The sequence below is a fragment of the Myotis brandtii genome, unplaced genomic scaffold (genome assembly GCF_000412655.1).
Source record: "Myotis brandtii unplaced genomic scaffold, ASM41265v1 scaffold13, whole genome shotgun sequence".
Classification (NCBI taxonomy): Eukaryota; Metazoa; Chordata; class Mammalia; order Chiroptera; family Vespertilionidae; genus Myotis; species Myotis brandtii.
The window spans coordinates 3,856,012-3,870,646 of record NW_005354595.1 but is presented as its reverse complement, the minus strand read 5'-3'; the positions used below and the strand labels follow the sequence as shown (position 1 = coordinate 3,870,646).

Genomic DNA, 14,635 nt, shown 5'->3' with positions numbered 1-14,635 from the left:
AAATCTAAGTAACAGACAAGGAATGATAAGGTTCTGGCATATGGCAGCCACCATGGGGATGGAGAGAAGGGAACTGATTTAATATTTATGCAGAAGAGGGAATCAGCAGAGTTTGTTGACAGATGGAATGTTGGATGCAAAAAGGACTCGGTAATAGCATTCAAGGTGGTGTGTCTTTTTGTTTTAATTTCATTTCTTGAGGTCATCCATGACCTATTTGGGAATGAACCAAGGACAGAATCCTGGAGAGGGTCAACATTTCAGGAGCATGAGGAGAAAAACCAGCTAGGAAAGAATTCAGAGAACAAAATAGTCAAGACAGGGGAACTGGAACTATACATTCAGCAGACATTATCCAGGGCCCGGTCCGAGCTGATGCCCAGGTAGGGGTTCTAGCCTGAGGAGGATTCCCGGGAAGAAGGACCCAGGGAGGCTTGGAAACCCCGGAATGAGGTGGAGTGGGGACCAGGACTAAATAACTTTAAATTGGGCGACTTGCTCCAAGAACAATGGGATCAGGGTGGTTTATTCGTTCAGTCCACGAGGGTGACCAACTGTCCCTTCTGGGCTGCCCAGGACAGTTCTGGTTTTAACACTGAAAGCCTGATGTCTCAAAAAATCTTGCTGTCCCGGGAAAAGCGGGATGGTTGGTCACCCTGGTTAACAAACATTTCCTGACCATCTGCCGCATGCCACTTCCTGAGTTGGATGGTACAGAGATGAATAATGCCTGGAGGGGTGCTTAAAACTGTTGAAGGGAGGTTGAGTTTCCTTCTCCTCTCTCTTACTGCCAAGGGCAAGTTAAAGGGGGGTAGTTTGGATATAACTTGGGCCAGGGACTGAAAAACACCCTTAGCAAAACAAAGCTGTGGTGTGAGTTCATAAGAGAGTCTGTTGATAGGAGAAATTCTACCTTCTTGTATAAAATTGAGAGGGGCAAGAAGTTATGCTTAGTCTGTGTCAGTTTTCAAAATAATTGTGTTAAGAGGGGAAATAATTTCTCTTATTAAGCTAAGGACCGCCCGCAGGATAAAATGTGCTTGGTTTTAGAAGCTGCAGAGAGGACCAGCTGTAACTGGGAGAGAGAACCGCTGGCCAGCCCCCTCTTCAAACCCCACCCTTGCCAGCCCCCGCTTCAGTCCCCAGCCTTGCCCCTGTGTTAGTCTCCTCAGGCTGTTGTAACAAGTGACCAGAGTCTAGGTGGCTTAACACAATAGAATTCATTTTCTCCCAGTTCTGGAGGCAAGAAGTTGGAAATGAAGCTGTCGGCAGAACTGCACCCCTGGAGGTTCGGGGGAACTGCTCCTCGCCTGTGCCAGCCTTGGTGGCTGTGGGTGTCATTTGGTGCTCCTTGACTGATGCTGCATGACCCTGATCTCTGCCTCTATCCTCACATGGCCTTCTTCTTTGTGTTTCTTCACACGTCTTCTTCTTCTGTATAACCTTCCCATGCCTTCTCCTATAAGGACAGCTGTGGTTGCACTTAGGGCTCACCCAGGTAATCCAGGATGATCTCATCTCCAGATCCTTACGTTATAATTGCATCTCGAAGACCCTTTTTCCAAATGAGGTCACATTCATGGTTCCAGGGATTAGGAACTGGACATTATCTTTTTGGGGAAAGGGAGTCACGATTCACCGCACTACACCCTCATTAATATAATCTAATCTAATATAATCTGAGCTCAATTCCCCTCTTGTGTGATGCAAGGGGCAAGGAGAGGCCCCGGCCCTGACAAAGACACTCTCCTCTCAGTCTCAGCTGCACATGAGCATAAAGCCACTGACAGGCCCTCGTGTGTGGCTGTCCAGCTCCCTGGACAAAGCCCTGCACAAAGCCCTGGCTGAGGGGTAACTGGAGAAGGTGCTGAGATACCGCCTGCTCTCTGCAGACCAAACCACGTCCTATCAGCACTGCACCTCTGCGAGAAAGGGACTTCCCAGTACCAAGCAGGGCACCTGCTCATAGGAGGGCTCCTTTTTCTGGTTTGAACAAAGGCACCACATAGGCTCTGGGAGAACCTGGCCATTGACATTCATTACCCCAACTGTGTTTGCAGTGGTCAATTAGGGGTGATGGTATAAACTAGTTACTAAAATTTTTCAGGGCCATGCAAAACCTGCCAGACATCAGGAGAGGTTGAGAGGGAAGCAGTGGCATGGAGAGGGAAACAAGGGGAGCACTGCAATAGGCAGGCAGAGGAGAGGGCTGCTGGAAGCAGAGGGAGGGGGGAGTGATCTGGGGAGGTCCACAAGCTGGACAGCCTCCATGTGGGCACACCCTCCGTCCTTCCCCACTGCCTTCGAAGCAGTGAGGCCTCAGCCCTTCTGCGATGGAGCCGAGGGGAGCTGTAGCTAGGCTGAGACCTGCTCCCCAAATCCACCTACCCCTGCCCCATGGCCTGTAAGATTTTGAAGTGATCATCAGAAGCCCCTGCAGTAAACACCTGCTTGAATGTTCACTGGGCACCAATATGCCTTTGCTTTGAAAAAAGCTGAGTGCTGTGGTGTCTGAGCCAGATGGAGAAGAGGAGCAGCATCCTCATTGTGGCCAACTGTGTGCCCAGCAGCAGATACCCACAGACAGTGACCCACCTGGAAAAGGGTAAAACCAAACCCCTCTACTTAACCTGCTCAGAGAGCAGCCAGACACCCATCCTACAGGACAGGGGGACAGGGAGAAGGGGCCTCTCCTTTCTGCAACCTCCAAACCTTTCTATGTCCACTATTTTATTGGATCCTCACATCAATGGCCCATGATAAGCCCATTTTACAGATCAGGAAACTAAGTCTTAGAGAGGGAATGGTGTTGCTCAGAGGCAGGGGTCCATTCTCCTGATCAGTTTTTGCCATTCAGAGTCGTGATTTTCCGACTCCTGCCTTTCTATTAAAGACATGCTGAGAATCTGAAGGCTGGGTTCCAATCTAGACTCCCCCTTGCAGAGGTCTGGGGCATGCCATTTAACCCTGCAGCAGCATTTACTCTGTAAATAAAAGGAATAACAGTTATCTCCCCCATGATGTCACCATGGAATAAAATGATTAAAAAGCAATTGCTAACAATTGAAATCAAATACATAAGGAGAGTAAATAAGTGTGTTCTAATTATATCTAGGGATTTAGATATAATTTTAAAAGAAGACCAATCCCTGGATATCCATAAAGTTAGAGGGAATCATTAGATGGAAAGAAGAGTGAATTTTCTTGATGGTTTTGCTAGTAAGAAAAAGAGTTGATGTGTATTGTTTGTCAAAAAATGATACTTTCAGAAGCACGTGGAAAATTAATCATTAAGACTCTCTTACAGCCCCGACCCACTTACTATATTCTCTGTGGCGGGTGTACAAAAACCTGCAAGATGACATTACGGTGACTACTCAGTGACTCATCAGGGTCACTGCCCAGGAGATTTAGAATCTGGTGCTTATTCATGCCTTCCTTTCAGTAAGCTTTATTATCTCTTGTGTTTGCCAGTGGCTAATGAGAGGTGATGGTACAACTAACAGTTAAAATTTTTCAGAACCATGTGAAATATTTATTTTGAGAAAAGGGGGAAATTACAGCTCCATCTTTGGCAGCAGAAGGGACACATTGTGATTTTAACAAATGCTGTGGCTGCTGGTCCTTAAGAGTTCAGGATCAGATCAATATAATTTGATGAACAAGAACAGATCCAGAGACAAATGGCAGGGAAGGAGGAGGTGGGGGGTAGAGAGCAACCAAAGGACTTGTATGCATGCATATTAGCATAACCAATGGACACAGACACTGGGGCGGTGGGGGCTTGCCCGGGATGGGAATGGCTGGGTGTGTGTGTGCTGGGGGGCGGGGGCGGTGAGGGGGTCAACCGAGGAAAAGAAGACATATGTAAAACTTTAGACAATTAAAAAAAAAAAAACGAGTTCAGGATCAGTTTAATATGCAAAGTGATTGGCTGACAGTGTGGGCCTCTGGAGCTGAGATGCTCATCTCACTCTCATCCCCAGGAACATACTGGCCAGAGCTCATGCTTTGTGGCTTTAAATTTCTGTGGCCTGGGTTTAGTCCATGAGGACTTTTTCTCTTTCATAATCCTTAACCATAGCAAGACGGGATAAACCATGGGCGTGCCAAATTGAGCAAGGCTCACCGGGATGTCAGAGGCAGGAAGACCAGAGCGGATGAGCTCCAGGGGACAAGAAAAAGTGCAACCTGTAGGTAACATCAGGAGAGGTGATGCTTAGAAATTCAGATTCGCAATCCTGAGAAGTCTGACAACACAAAACCAAGTCTCAGAACATAGAATGGGGGTCAGATTGAGACTGGTCCCTAGGGAGGGAGAAAGGAGAGAAGGTAGAGGAAGAAAAGAATCAAGGCTGGGTCTCAAACACAAAGAGTACCCAAGCAGCACTGAGGCAAATGCTGCATCCTAGAGACCCGGAACTGGACAACTCCCTCTCGATGCAGCAACCTTTACCTTCATAACATTTTGTTGGACTGAGCAGCATCAAACTCACTCAGCACCCATTCCCATTCAGAGTGGCTGGAAACAGACATTATAATCCGAAGCTCACTTGTAGCTAGGGCTTGCCATCCAAGTTAAGTTCCACCAATTAATGTGCTCATGTCAGAGTTGAGAGGGGAAGTGAAGTGGAGACCATTTTCCTGCTGTTTTACTGTTTCTCCAGGGAAGAAACATCATGAGGACAGACTGTGGCAGCCATCAGATGAACCTCTCTGTTCATCTGTTCATGTGAGGACTGGGATTGGCCCACCTCCCTGCTCCTGTCCTCTGAAATCCACCCTCACATCCACCCCAGAAACCACGCTTCCCACTGGCTAGGAATTCTTTCATTTTCCATAATTCTCACAATGAAACAGGCTTTCCTATTATTGGCCCCATTTTGCATTTGAGGACATTGAAGCTTAAAGCAATTATGTAATTTCCCCAAATTAAGTAAAGGGCAGGCTCTCCTGCCTGATTTACTGTGCATGTACCATGTGCCACTTGCCAAGCTAGGACCTACACAGAGGCTATTTCACACACACCTCACTATAAAGGCAATGCCAGCACCAGGTTTTCAGGGGCGGGCTTGGCTTAGATCAGCGGTTCTCAACCTGTGGGTCGCGACCCCTTTGGGGGTCAACCGACCCTTTCACAGGGGTCGCCTAAGACCATCGGAAAACACATATATAATTACATATTGTTTTTGTGATTAATCACTATGCTTTAATTATGTTCAATTTGTAACAATGAAATTGGGGGTCACCACAACATGAGGAACTGTATTAAAGGGTCTCGGCATTAGGAAGGTTGAGAACCACTGGCTTAGATGGATCTGATTAAGAGAGCTTCATCATTGGATTTCTTTTTTGTTTATTTGTTTATGATATGCTTTTGTTGATTTTAGAGAGAAAAAGGGAGAGGGAGAGAGAGAAACATTGATGTAAGAGAGAAACATTGATCAGCTTCCTCCCAAATACACCCCAACCAGTGATCAAACCTGCAACCTGGTATGTGCCTGGACCAGGAATCGAACTGGACAGGATGAGGCTCAACCAACTGAGCCACACCTGCCAGGGCTGGATTTCTTTTCAATGGTGTTCTCATTATCTCTAATAATTAGAATTGCCAGATAGAAAACAGAACAAGAATACAAGTTAAATTTGAATTTGAGATAATGAATAAATATGTAGTGTAAGTATGTCCTAGGCAATATTTGAACACTAGAGGCCTGGTACACGAAATTCGTGCATGGTAGGGTCCCTAGGCCTGGCTGGTGATCAGGGCCGATCAGGGCCTTCCTTTCCCCGGCTGCCAGCCGGACCTTCTTCCGTTCTGCTCTCGTGCCCCCCCACCCAGTGGTAAGCGCACGTCATAGCAAGCGGTTGAACTCCCGAGGGGACAATTTGCATATTAGCCTTTTATTATATAGGATACTTAGACTAAAAAAATTATGTGTTGCTTATCTGGAATTCAAATTTACCTGGGTGTCCTATGGTTTTGTTTATCAAGTCTAACAAGTGTAACAATAATTAACAAACCCTCTCAAGAAAACAAAGAATGTTGTCCAAAGCCATATACAGAAAGAATGTTTAAGCAATGCCTAAGATGCAAAGCCAGGAATTTTTCATTTGTTTGTTTGTTTATTTATTTAATATATTTTTATTTATTTCAGAGAGAAAGGGAGAGGAAGAGAGACAGAAACATCAATGATGAGAGAGAATCATTGATCAGCTGCCTCCTGCACACCCCACACTGGGGACCAAGCCTGAAACCTGGGCATGTGCCCTGACCAGGAATCAAACCGTGACCTCCTGATTCATAGATTGATGCTCAACCACTGAGCCACACCAACCACGCAAAGCCAGGAATTTTTATAAGAAAGATAACAATAACAACAATAGCTGATTTACTGAGTACATTTCTACTTGGCAGACATGTTCCCAAGGCCTTTAATGTAGTAACTTACTCTAATCTCTCTAACCTCACAATAAGCCAACAGGTAGGCACCACTGTTATTTCCGTCCTACATACAATGAAGACTGGGAAAAACTTGTGGAGGACAGATAGCTAGCAAGCTGAAGGACTGGGATTTCAGCCACGGTGGTCAGTTCCTGATACTAGGTGCTTAACCCATTCTCATAAACAGTAAGATTCAATTGCCAAATTATACAGGAAATATTCAACTCAGGTTTACACAAACGTTACAGATTCCCTCTTCATTTGTTCTTTTCCAGTTACCACCAACCTAGGCCCCATTTGAGTCCTGAATAGGCATCATACCCACTTCCTCCTAGTCTGGCAACAACCTAACCAGAGCATGTATTTTTAAGCTACAATTTTCTTAGTAAAAAGTATTGCATGTTAACCTTTTAAACTTTTGGAATACAAAAAGAATACAGAAAACTATAGAAAAAACTATATAAAAACTATAAAAAACTATATAAAAAACTATATTAAAAAAAACTATAGAAAAAACTATATAAAAAAACTTAAAATCACCTTAATTTCTACTTTAATAGTCTTCCTATAGACACATATACTTATTTTTTAAGACACTGTCTGAATCAGCATACACACTGTTTTGTGACTTCAATCAATAAGATATTGTGAACATTTCTTCTTTTTCAAAAGTGGTCTTTGAGAATGCTATGGACTGAATTGTCCCCACAACATTCATATTTGAGGCCCTAACTCCGAGTGTGACTGTATGTGGGGGAAGGAAGTAATTAAGGTTAAATGAGGTCATAAAGTGGGGTGCTAATCCAATGGGATTAGTGCCCTTATAAGAAGAGATACCAGAGAGTTGGCTTGCTGCTCACTCCGCCTCCTGAGGACACAGCAAGAAGGTGGCTCTCTGCAACCCAGGAAGAGAAACCTCACCAGACATCGACTCTGCCAGATCTTGATCTGGGACTTCTAGCCTCCAGAACTGTCACAAAATAAATTTCTATTGTTTAAGCACCCAACCTGCGGTGTTTCGTCATGGCAGCCTGAGCTAATATAGAGCGTGAGGGGTTTTTTTTGGAACTATTCCATCTAATGGATATACCAACATTTATTCAACGAATTCTCTATTGCTAATTCTTCAAATTGCGTCCAAATTTGCACTTTCACAAGTATCACCCATTAAAAGTATGAGAAGTAACCTTTCCTGGCCCATTACCTTAAGACAGATTTCTAGAGGCAGAGCCACTGGTCAGGTGATCCACCGTCCCACTTTGCCCTGGGCTGTCCTGGTTTTTGCACCGAAAGCCCCACATCCGGGGAAACCCCTCTGTTCTGGCAAACCAGGGCAGCTGGTCACAACATCCCAGGTCAGAGGCAATGCACTTCCCAAGTCCTTCTTACACACACCGCTGATCACCCACCAGACATGTGCTATTTCCACACCCACCATGAGTTTCCCTTCCAGGTACAGTACCTCATCTGTAATTTACATGAACTTGCATCAGCATAGATAGTGAGAAATATGAGGTGTAAATTAAAATATTCCCTAGAAATGGTTCATTAATATGTGAAGTGCCCTAATCAGGAATACACATTCCAGAGGTGGCTGGTTAGCATTTGAAAGACCCTAATCAGGAGCCCCACTCTACTCCAGTGCCTGCACAAGCACCGTGACAAGTGCTTGCCTTAAATAACCACTACCTGAAGCTGCAGATTGATCTTGTTAATTAGCACAAAGGGTATTAGCAATAATGATTCACTGGTGAAATGTGAGCTATTCCAGAACCACTCTGACTTGAATTAACGGAATATTTTTAAAAATCTGGTATGAAAACCAGCAACCTAACACCTTTGGATTAATACTTGAGGTGAAGAATTTCGTTTAATCCTATCAGCCCTATATTTATCAGAGGTTTGAAAATGCGTGTGTGTGTTTTGGGCAATCCTGATGACTAGGGGATAGTGGTTGAGGGAGGATGGTAGTAGATTTCAGTACCCAGGTCCGGGGTTGATAAATACCCTACGATGCCTTGGAAAATCTGGCACCCAAAATGCCAGGATGCCAGAGACATTTAGCCAGTGATCAGGACCCTGTGGCATTTTTGCCTCAAAGTGAACCTTCTGGGTTGGAGAACCCCAAGAACAAAAGGTCTGCACTTCAAAACAGATCCACAGTCTGTGTCTGTTTTCTGTTATTATGTTGGGCTTTGTTTGTTTGTTATTTTGTTGTTAATGTGGCTGAATCTGGTTCAGGACTTGCTTGCATTGTAACACATCACCCAGAAGTGAGGTTTTGAGAAAGGAGACCAGTTGCCCTCACCCACCTTTAATCATTGGAAAGCATGAACATTCAACAAAAAGAAGCTGATCCTTCTGAACAGGCAAATCACCTGGGTCAGGCCACAACAATGGGTATCTTTAAAATTTGCTTTATCTAGTTATTATCCCTTTCAGTGCTATTAAATACCAAAAAATAAAAAAGAAATGCAGTGAAAATGAAGCTAGCAAATTCCTCTGTTTTATTTAAAACAATGCATAAGCCAAAATTGTCTGATGCTACTGTTTGCTGAAAAATATGCCTGACAAATGTGACAGTGTGTACATGCCCATTCGATACTCGAAGAGGCAGGCTGAAACTCAGAAGCAATGCCACTGCCGGTGGGGAAGAGAACCCCCCAAAGAGAGGCCTCTCCTTTTCCTCCCTCCTCCCTTCCCCCCACCCCACTACCAGAGAGGCTTGTCTGGTAGAGGGCAGATGCCCACAGCACAGGATCTCAAACTCCATAGGACATCAGAAGCCCCTGGTGGGTCCTTAAAATGCAGATCACTAGGCCCCGCCGCCAGTTTCTAATTCAGGAGGGCTGAGGTGGAGCCTGAGAATTTGCATTAACAGGTTCCCAGATGCTCCTGGGCCTGGAAATACACTTTGAGAACCACTGCTCTGGTTTTCAACCTTGACTGCACATTAGAATTACTTGGGAGATTTTAAAAGGATAAGACTTGACCTTATTAACCTAATCATAGGAGTAATATTCCAACCTATTCGTTGATCCCACTTGGATTGGGGGTGGGGGTAGATTACATGGGATATGTCCATAAGGGGGCAGGAATCTTGGGAGGCATCTGCCTACCACACCAAGGAACCTAACTCTGACTACAAGTTCGTTCATGGTGATCTCTGACTTAAAAGGTACCAATACTGTTCAGCTATAATTTTGAACCTGAGGTTTGTGCATTAGACTACGTCAAGTCAGTTCATAACACTAGGATAGGAAACCAAAGGGGCAGAACTGCCAGAAGACTTCTGAGCACCATCCAAACCATCTGGGTGCATCAGTCCTCTTTTTCAGTAACAAAGACATTCGTAAGCCTCTCCAACCAAAAGACAGGGGGAGCTTGATACCCAGAAGAGTAAAAAGAAGCCCATTTGCTCAATGATCTTTTCACCAAATTTGAACTACTTATTCAATGACCTATTCCCAAATTATACCAACTTTACCCATTTATTAAAATTTATCCTTAAGAATATTCTGCTTAAATATATTCAACAAATTTAATATATTCTGTTTTATAGAGAAATTACTAACATTTCCCCCTTTCTATTAGAAGCAAAGAATACTTGCTAAGTGAGCAAATGGAAGATATTTTCATTATCTATACTTTAGAGCACCTCCTGCCTCAGGAGTCCAATTTAAATTATCCCTTCAGAAGAAAATATTAGAACAGTTAGGGACCTGGGATTCACACTCAACTGAAATATTTCTATGAACTACAACAGGTTGATATGCACCCTGAGGAGGTGACTTTACAACCCCAATTATCCTTTAATTTATATGAATCTTCCCATTATTTTTTTTATGTATTTTTATTGATTTCAGAGAGGAAGGGAGAGAGAGAGATTGAAACATTCAATGAGAATCATTGATCGGCTGCCTCCTGCTCGCCCCCTACTGGGGATCGAGCCCACAACCCAGGCATGTGCCCTTGACCATAATCAAACCTGGGACCCTTCAGTCCACAGCCAACACTCTATCCACTGAGCCAAACCAGCTAGGGCTCTTCCCATTATTTTTTAAAGCTTTTACTCAAATTATCAGGATTATTCAGTCATTCATTTGTTGAATAAATATATTTTGAGAACCAATTATATGCCAGGTGCTCAATATGGAAAGACAACAGTAGACCACAGAAATTTCCTCCTTTGTGGCATTTTCAGTATAGCAGAGACATGGATAGTCAACAAATAACCCCAAATTAATACATACTAGTAATTGTAAATTCTGATGACTAATAGGAAGGGAAAGTATAAGAGAAAAATAAAACCATGTGGTTCTGATAATTAAAGAATGGAAATCATGAGTTCAGACATTTTCTCTTTCCTTCTACCTCTACAAAGGAAATGAAGTCACTGTTTTGAAGACATATCTGTACTCCCATGTTCACTGCAGCATTATTCATCATAGCCAAGACATGGAAACAACCTGAGTTTCCATCCACAGGTGAATGGATAAAAAAAAATGTGATACTATTCAGCTATAAAAAATAAAATCCTGACATGCCTGGAGTGCTCAGTGGTTAGAGCGACAGCTCGATTCCCAGTCAAGGTACCTCAGTTGCAGGTTTGATCCACACCTGCAGGAGGCAACCAATCAATGTGTTTCTCTCACATCAATGCTTCTTTCTCTCTACCTCCCTCTCTTTCTACCTTCCACTCTCTAAAAATCAATGGAAAAAATATCCTCCAATGAGGACTAACAAAAAAATAAATAAAAAATAGGTGGGTAAGCCTTTAAAAAAAGAAAAAAAAATTCTGTCATTTGCAAAACATGGATGGACCTTGTACTAAGTGAAATAAGTCAGGCAGAGAAAGACAAATACTGCATGACATACTTATATGTGGAACCAAAAAAAGAGCCGTATTTAGAGAATCAGAGAGCAAAGTGATGGTTGCCAAGGGCTGGGGGATGGTTGAAATGGGAAGATGTTGGTCAAAGGGCACAATCTTCTAGTTATAAAATGAGTAAGTTCTGGGGATCTAATGTACAGCATGGTGGTGACAGTTAACAATACTGCATTATATGCTTCAAAATTGCTAAGAGAGATCTTACATGTTCTCACCACTCACACAAAAAATGTAATTATGTGAGTGATGGATATGTTAAGTGACCTTACTGTGGTAATCATTTTGCAATACCGATGTGTATCAAATCATCACACTGTATACCTTAAACTTACCCAATGTTATTTGTCAATTAGATCTCAATAAAGTTGGGGGTGGGGGAAGGAAGAAACACCTACCTTCCTGAGATATGCAAAGGACAATTAGGAATGCGCCCACCTATCTGAGGGATAAGGGATCTACTTAATCAAGTTTATTTCGGGGGGAAAAAACCCAGGTCAGCTGCGTGACCATGAGCTTCCACTCACCTCATTTCATCTAGAAAAACTAGAGCCCCGGCAGTGCCCTCGGTGGTCCTGGATCTGTCTCTTGCTTCATCAGTGTTTGGACGGGACAGACCTAGGGACACCCTTTCTTCCAGCCTCTGGCCACTCTCCTGCGTCTTATCTAGTCACCACCTTCAGAACCACCTCCAAGACCATCCAACACACAGGGTTTTTTTTCTACCTTCATTCCTTATTGCCGAACAGCCATGAGCTCCCAAATTCGTCAGAATTATTCCACCGAGATGGAGGCTGCGGTCAACTGCCTGGCCAACCCGCATCTGCGGGCCTCGCACACCTACCTCTCTCTGGGCTTCTATTTCAACCATGAGATGTGGCTCTCGAGGGCGTGGGCTGCTACTTCTGCGAGTTGGCGAAGAAGCTGGCGGAGAAGAAGTGCGAGGGTGCTAAGCATCTCTTAAAGTTGCAACACAAGAGAGGTGGCTGTATTCTCTTCCACCATGTGCTGAAGCCTCAGGATGCCATGGAAGCTGCCTTGGCCTTGGAGAGGAACCTGAGCTAGGTTCTTTTGGAGCTGCAGGCCCTGGGTTCTACCCACGCAGACCCTCATCTCTGTGACTTCCTGGAGAACCACTTCCTGGGTGAGGAGGTGAAACTCATCAAGAAGATGGGTGACCACCTGACTAACATCCGTAGGCTGGCCTGCCCCCAGGCTGGGCTAGGCGAGTCTTTCTCTCTCTCTCTCTCTCTCTCTCTCTCAAATATTTTTATTGATTTCAGAGAGGAAGGAGAGAGAGACAGATACAGCAATGATGAGAGAGAATCATTGATCGGCTGCCTCCTGCACACCCCACACTGGGGATCGAGCCCACAACCCAGGTATGTACCCTGACCAGGAATCAAACCGTTGACCTCCTGGTTTGTAGGTCTATGCTCAACCACTGAGCCATGCCGGCCGGGCTGGGTGAGTTTCTCTTCGAAAGGCTCACCCTCAAGCATGACTAGGAGCCTTTGGAGCCCAGAGGCCTTTGAGAGGCCCCTCTACATTCCCTGGTGTCTGGCTTTTACCTGAGCCATTTCCCGAAACTACTAGCCTTTCTTTAACCACCCTGAAGCCCTCTCCCATGCATTGGATCAAATGAAACAATAAAGCTTTTTGCAGGGAAAAAAAAAGGAAAGAAAAGCTAGAGCCCCACCAACTCAGTCTCTCTCCTGATATTACTTGCCCCATCAATCCCTGTTGTAAAGTCAGCTAAATAAGAAGTGCTAAAATCCTTATAAATGAAAAAGTAGGGAAATCTACTGATTATATTTAATACCCATTAAAACTATGTATGAAAATCGAGAATTCCTCGTGTTTAAATATTTACCAAACACAGATAAATCCTAGGTCTTAAATAGAACAGTATAATTTAGTTCAATTTCATTCACTCTAAAATAAGGATTCTCCACTGTAATTATCCAGGTAAAGTCAGTTACTCTCTAAAACCTTCCTTGATCCCCCCAGGCATAGTTATTAATAGTTATGTCCTTCCCTGTGCTCCCACAAGACTTCCATTACAGCCCTTTCCAGCATTGTACCATAAATATCCTGAGGTCTTTGAAATTACTTTTCCGGCTCTTACTCAGCCGAGGCCCATGAGGAAAACAGCTTGGTCCTATACATTTGGGTAGCCTTCATACCCAGCAGAGTGCCAAGTTCACAATAATAAGACTCAACGAAAGTTTGAGTAAATAAATAAGAGGTCTCACATACATCAAATCTTATAACAAATGGAGGAGGGGGGTGGCGAGGGAAGGTGGGGGGGAAGGGACAGTTGGTCGCCGACCGCGTTGGGTTGCCGCCTCCGCTGCCACCATCGTGCCAGCCCCTCGGGGTTTCAACGATGCTGGGTGATGCTCCAGAATGGGAGACAAGCCAATTTGGGAGCAGACTGGATCCAGCTTCATTCAACATTACTACCAGTTATTTGATAATGACAGAACCCAACTAGGCACAATTTACATTGACGCATCATGCCTTACGTGGGAAGGACAGCAATTCCAGGGGAAAGCTGCCATTGTGGAGAAGTTGTCTAGCCTTCCGTTCCAGAAAACCCAGCACAGCATCACAGTACAGGACCACCAGCCCACGCCAGATAGCTGCATCCTCAGCATGGTTGTGGGCCAGCTTAAGGCCGATGAAGACCCCATCATGGGGTTCCACCAGATGTTCCTATTGAAGAACATCAACGATGCTTGGGTTTGCACCAATGACATGTTCAGGCTTGCCCTGCACAACTTCGGCTGACCTCCTCCCAGCCAGGCACTCATGCTGTTTCCTCCTCCCTCCTCTTCCAGATACTATTCACACTCCTCCAGATGCTCCAAATAGCATACACAAATGCGCAGGACTGAGGTGGGAGTGGGCACAGTGCACTGCTGCTATCTAGGTATTGTGCATGATGTTTGGATGCTAGACTAGTTACATCTGACAGGAGAAGTTTGTGTTGTACCAGTGCATGCCTTGGAAAGACTTAAGTAATGCAAAAGGTTGTCTTTTTTTTTTCTTTTTTTTTTAATCTACTGAAAAGTTGCTCCAGTAACCCAAAGAAGTGAAGGAGAAAGCAGCTGCCTCACCGTCCAGATATTGATTTGTTCAGATGTTTCAATGCCTCATGATACAATAAAACCACAAAAATTTTCTTAACAGTTAAAAAAACAAAAACAAATGGAGGAGGGTGACATTTGACCTTGACTTGGGCCCTGAAGGAGGAGTCAGCCATGCAGAGATCTAGCATTCAAGAGAGAACTGAAAGT

The 14,635-nt window shown here is 44.3% G+C and overlaps 1 protein-coding gene and 1 pseudogene across 3 annotated transcripts in view; one reads left to right on the top strand and one right to left on the bottom strand.

Annotated features, from left to right (window-relative positions):
- The window catches only part of LOC102241193 (U3 small nucleolar RNA-associated protein 14 homolog A-like), a 70,619-nt gene that overhangs the window by 13,052 nt on the left and 42,932 nt on the right, over window positions 1-14,635 (bottom strand). The window lies entirely within an intron of this gene.
- Window positions 13,728-14,233, top strand: LOC102242703 (annotated as a pseudogene).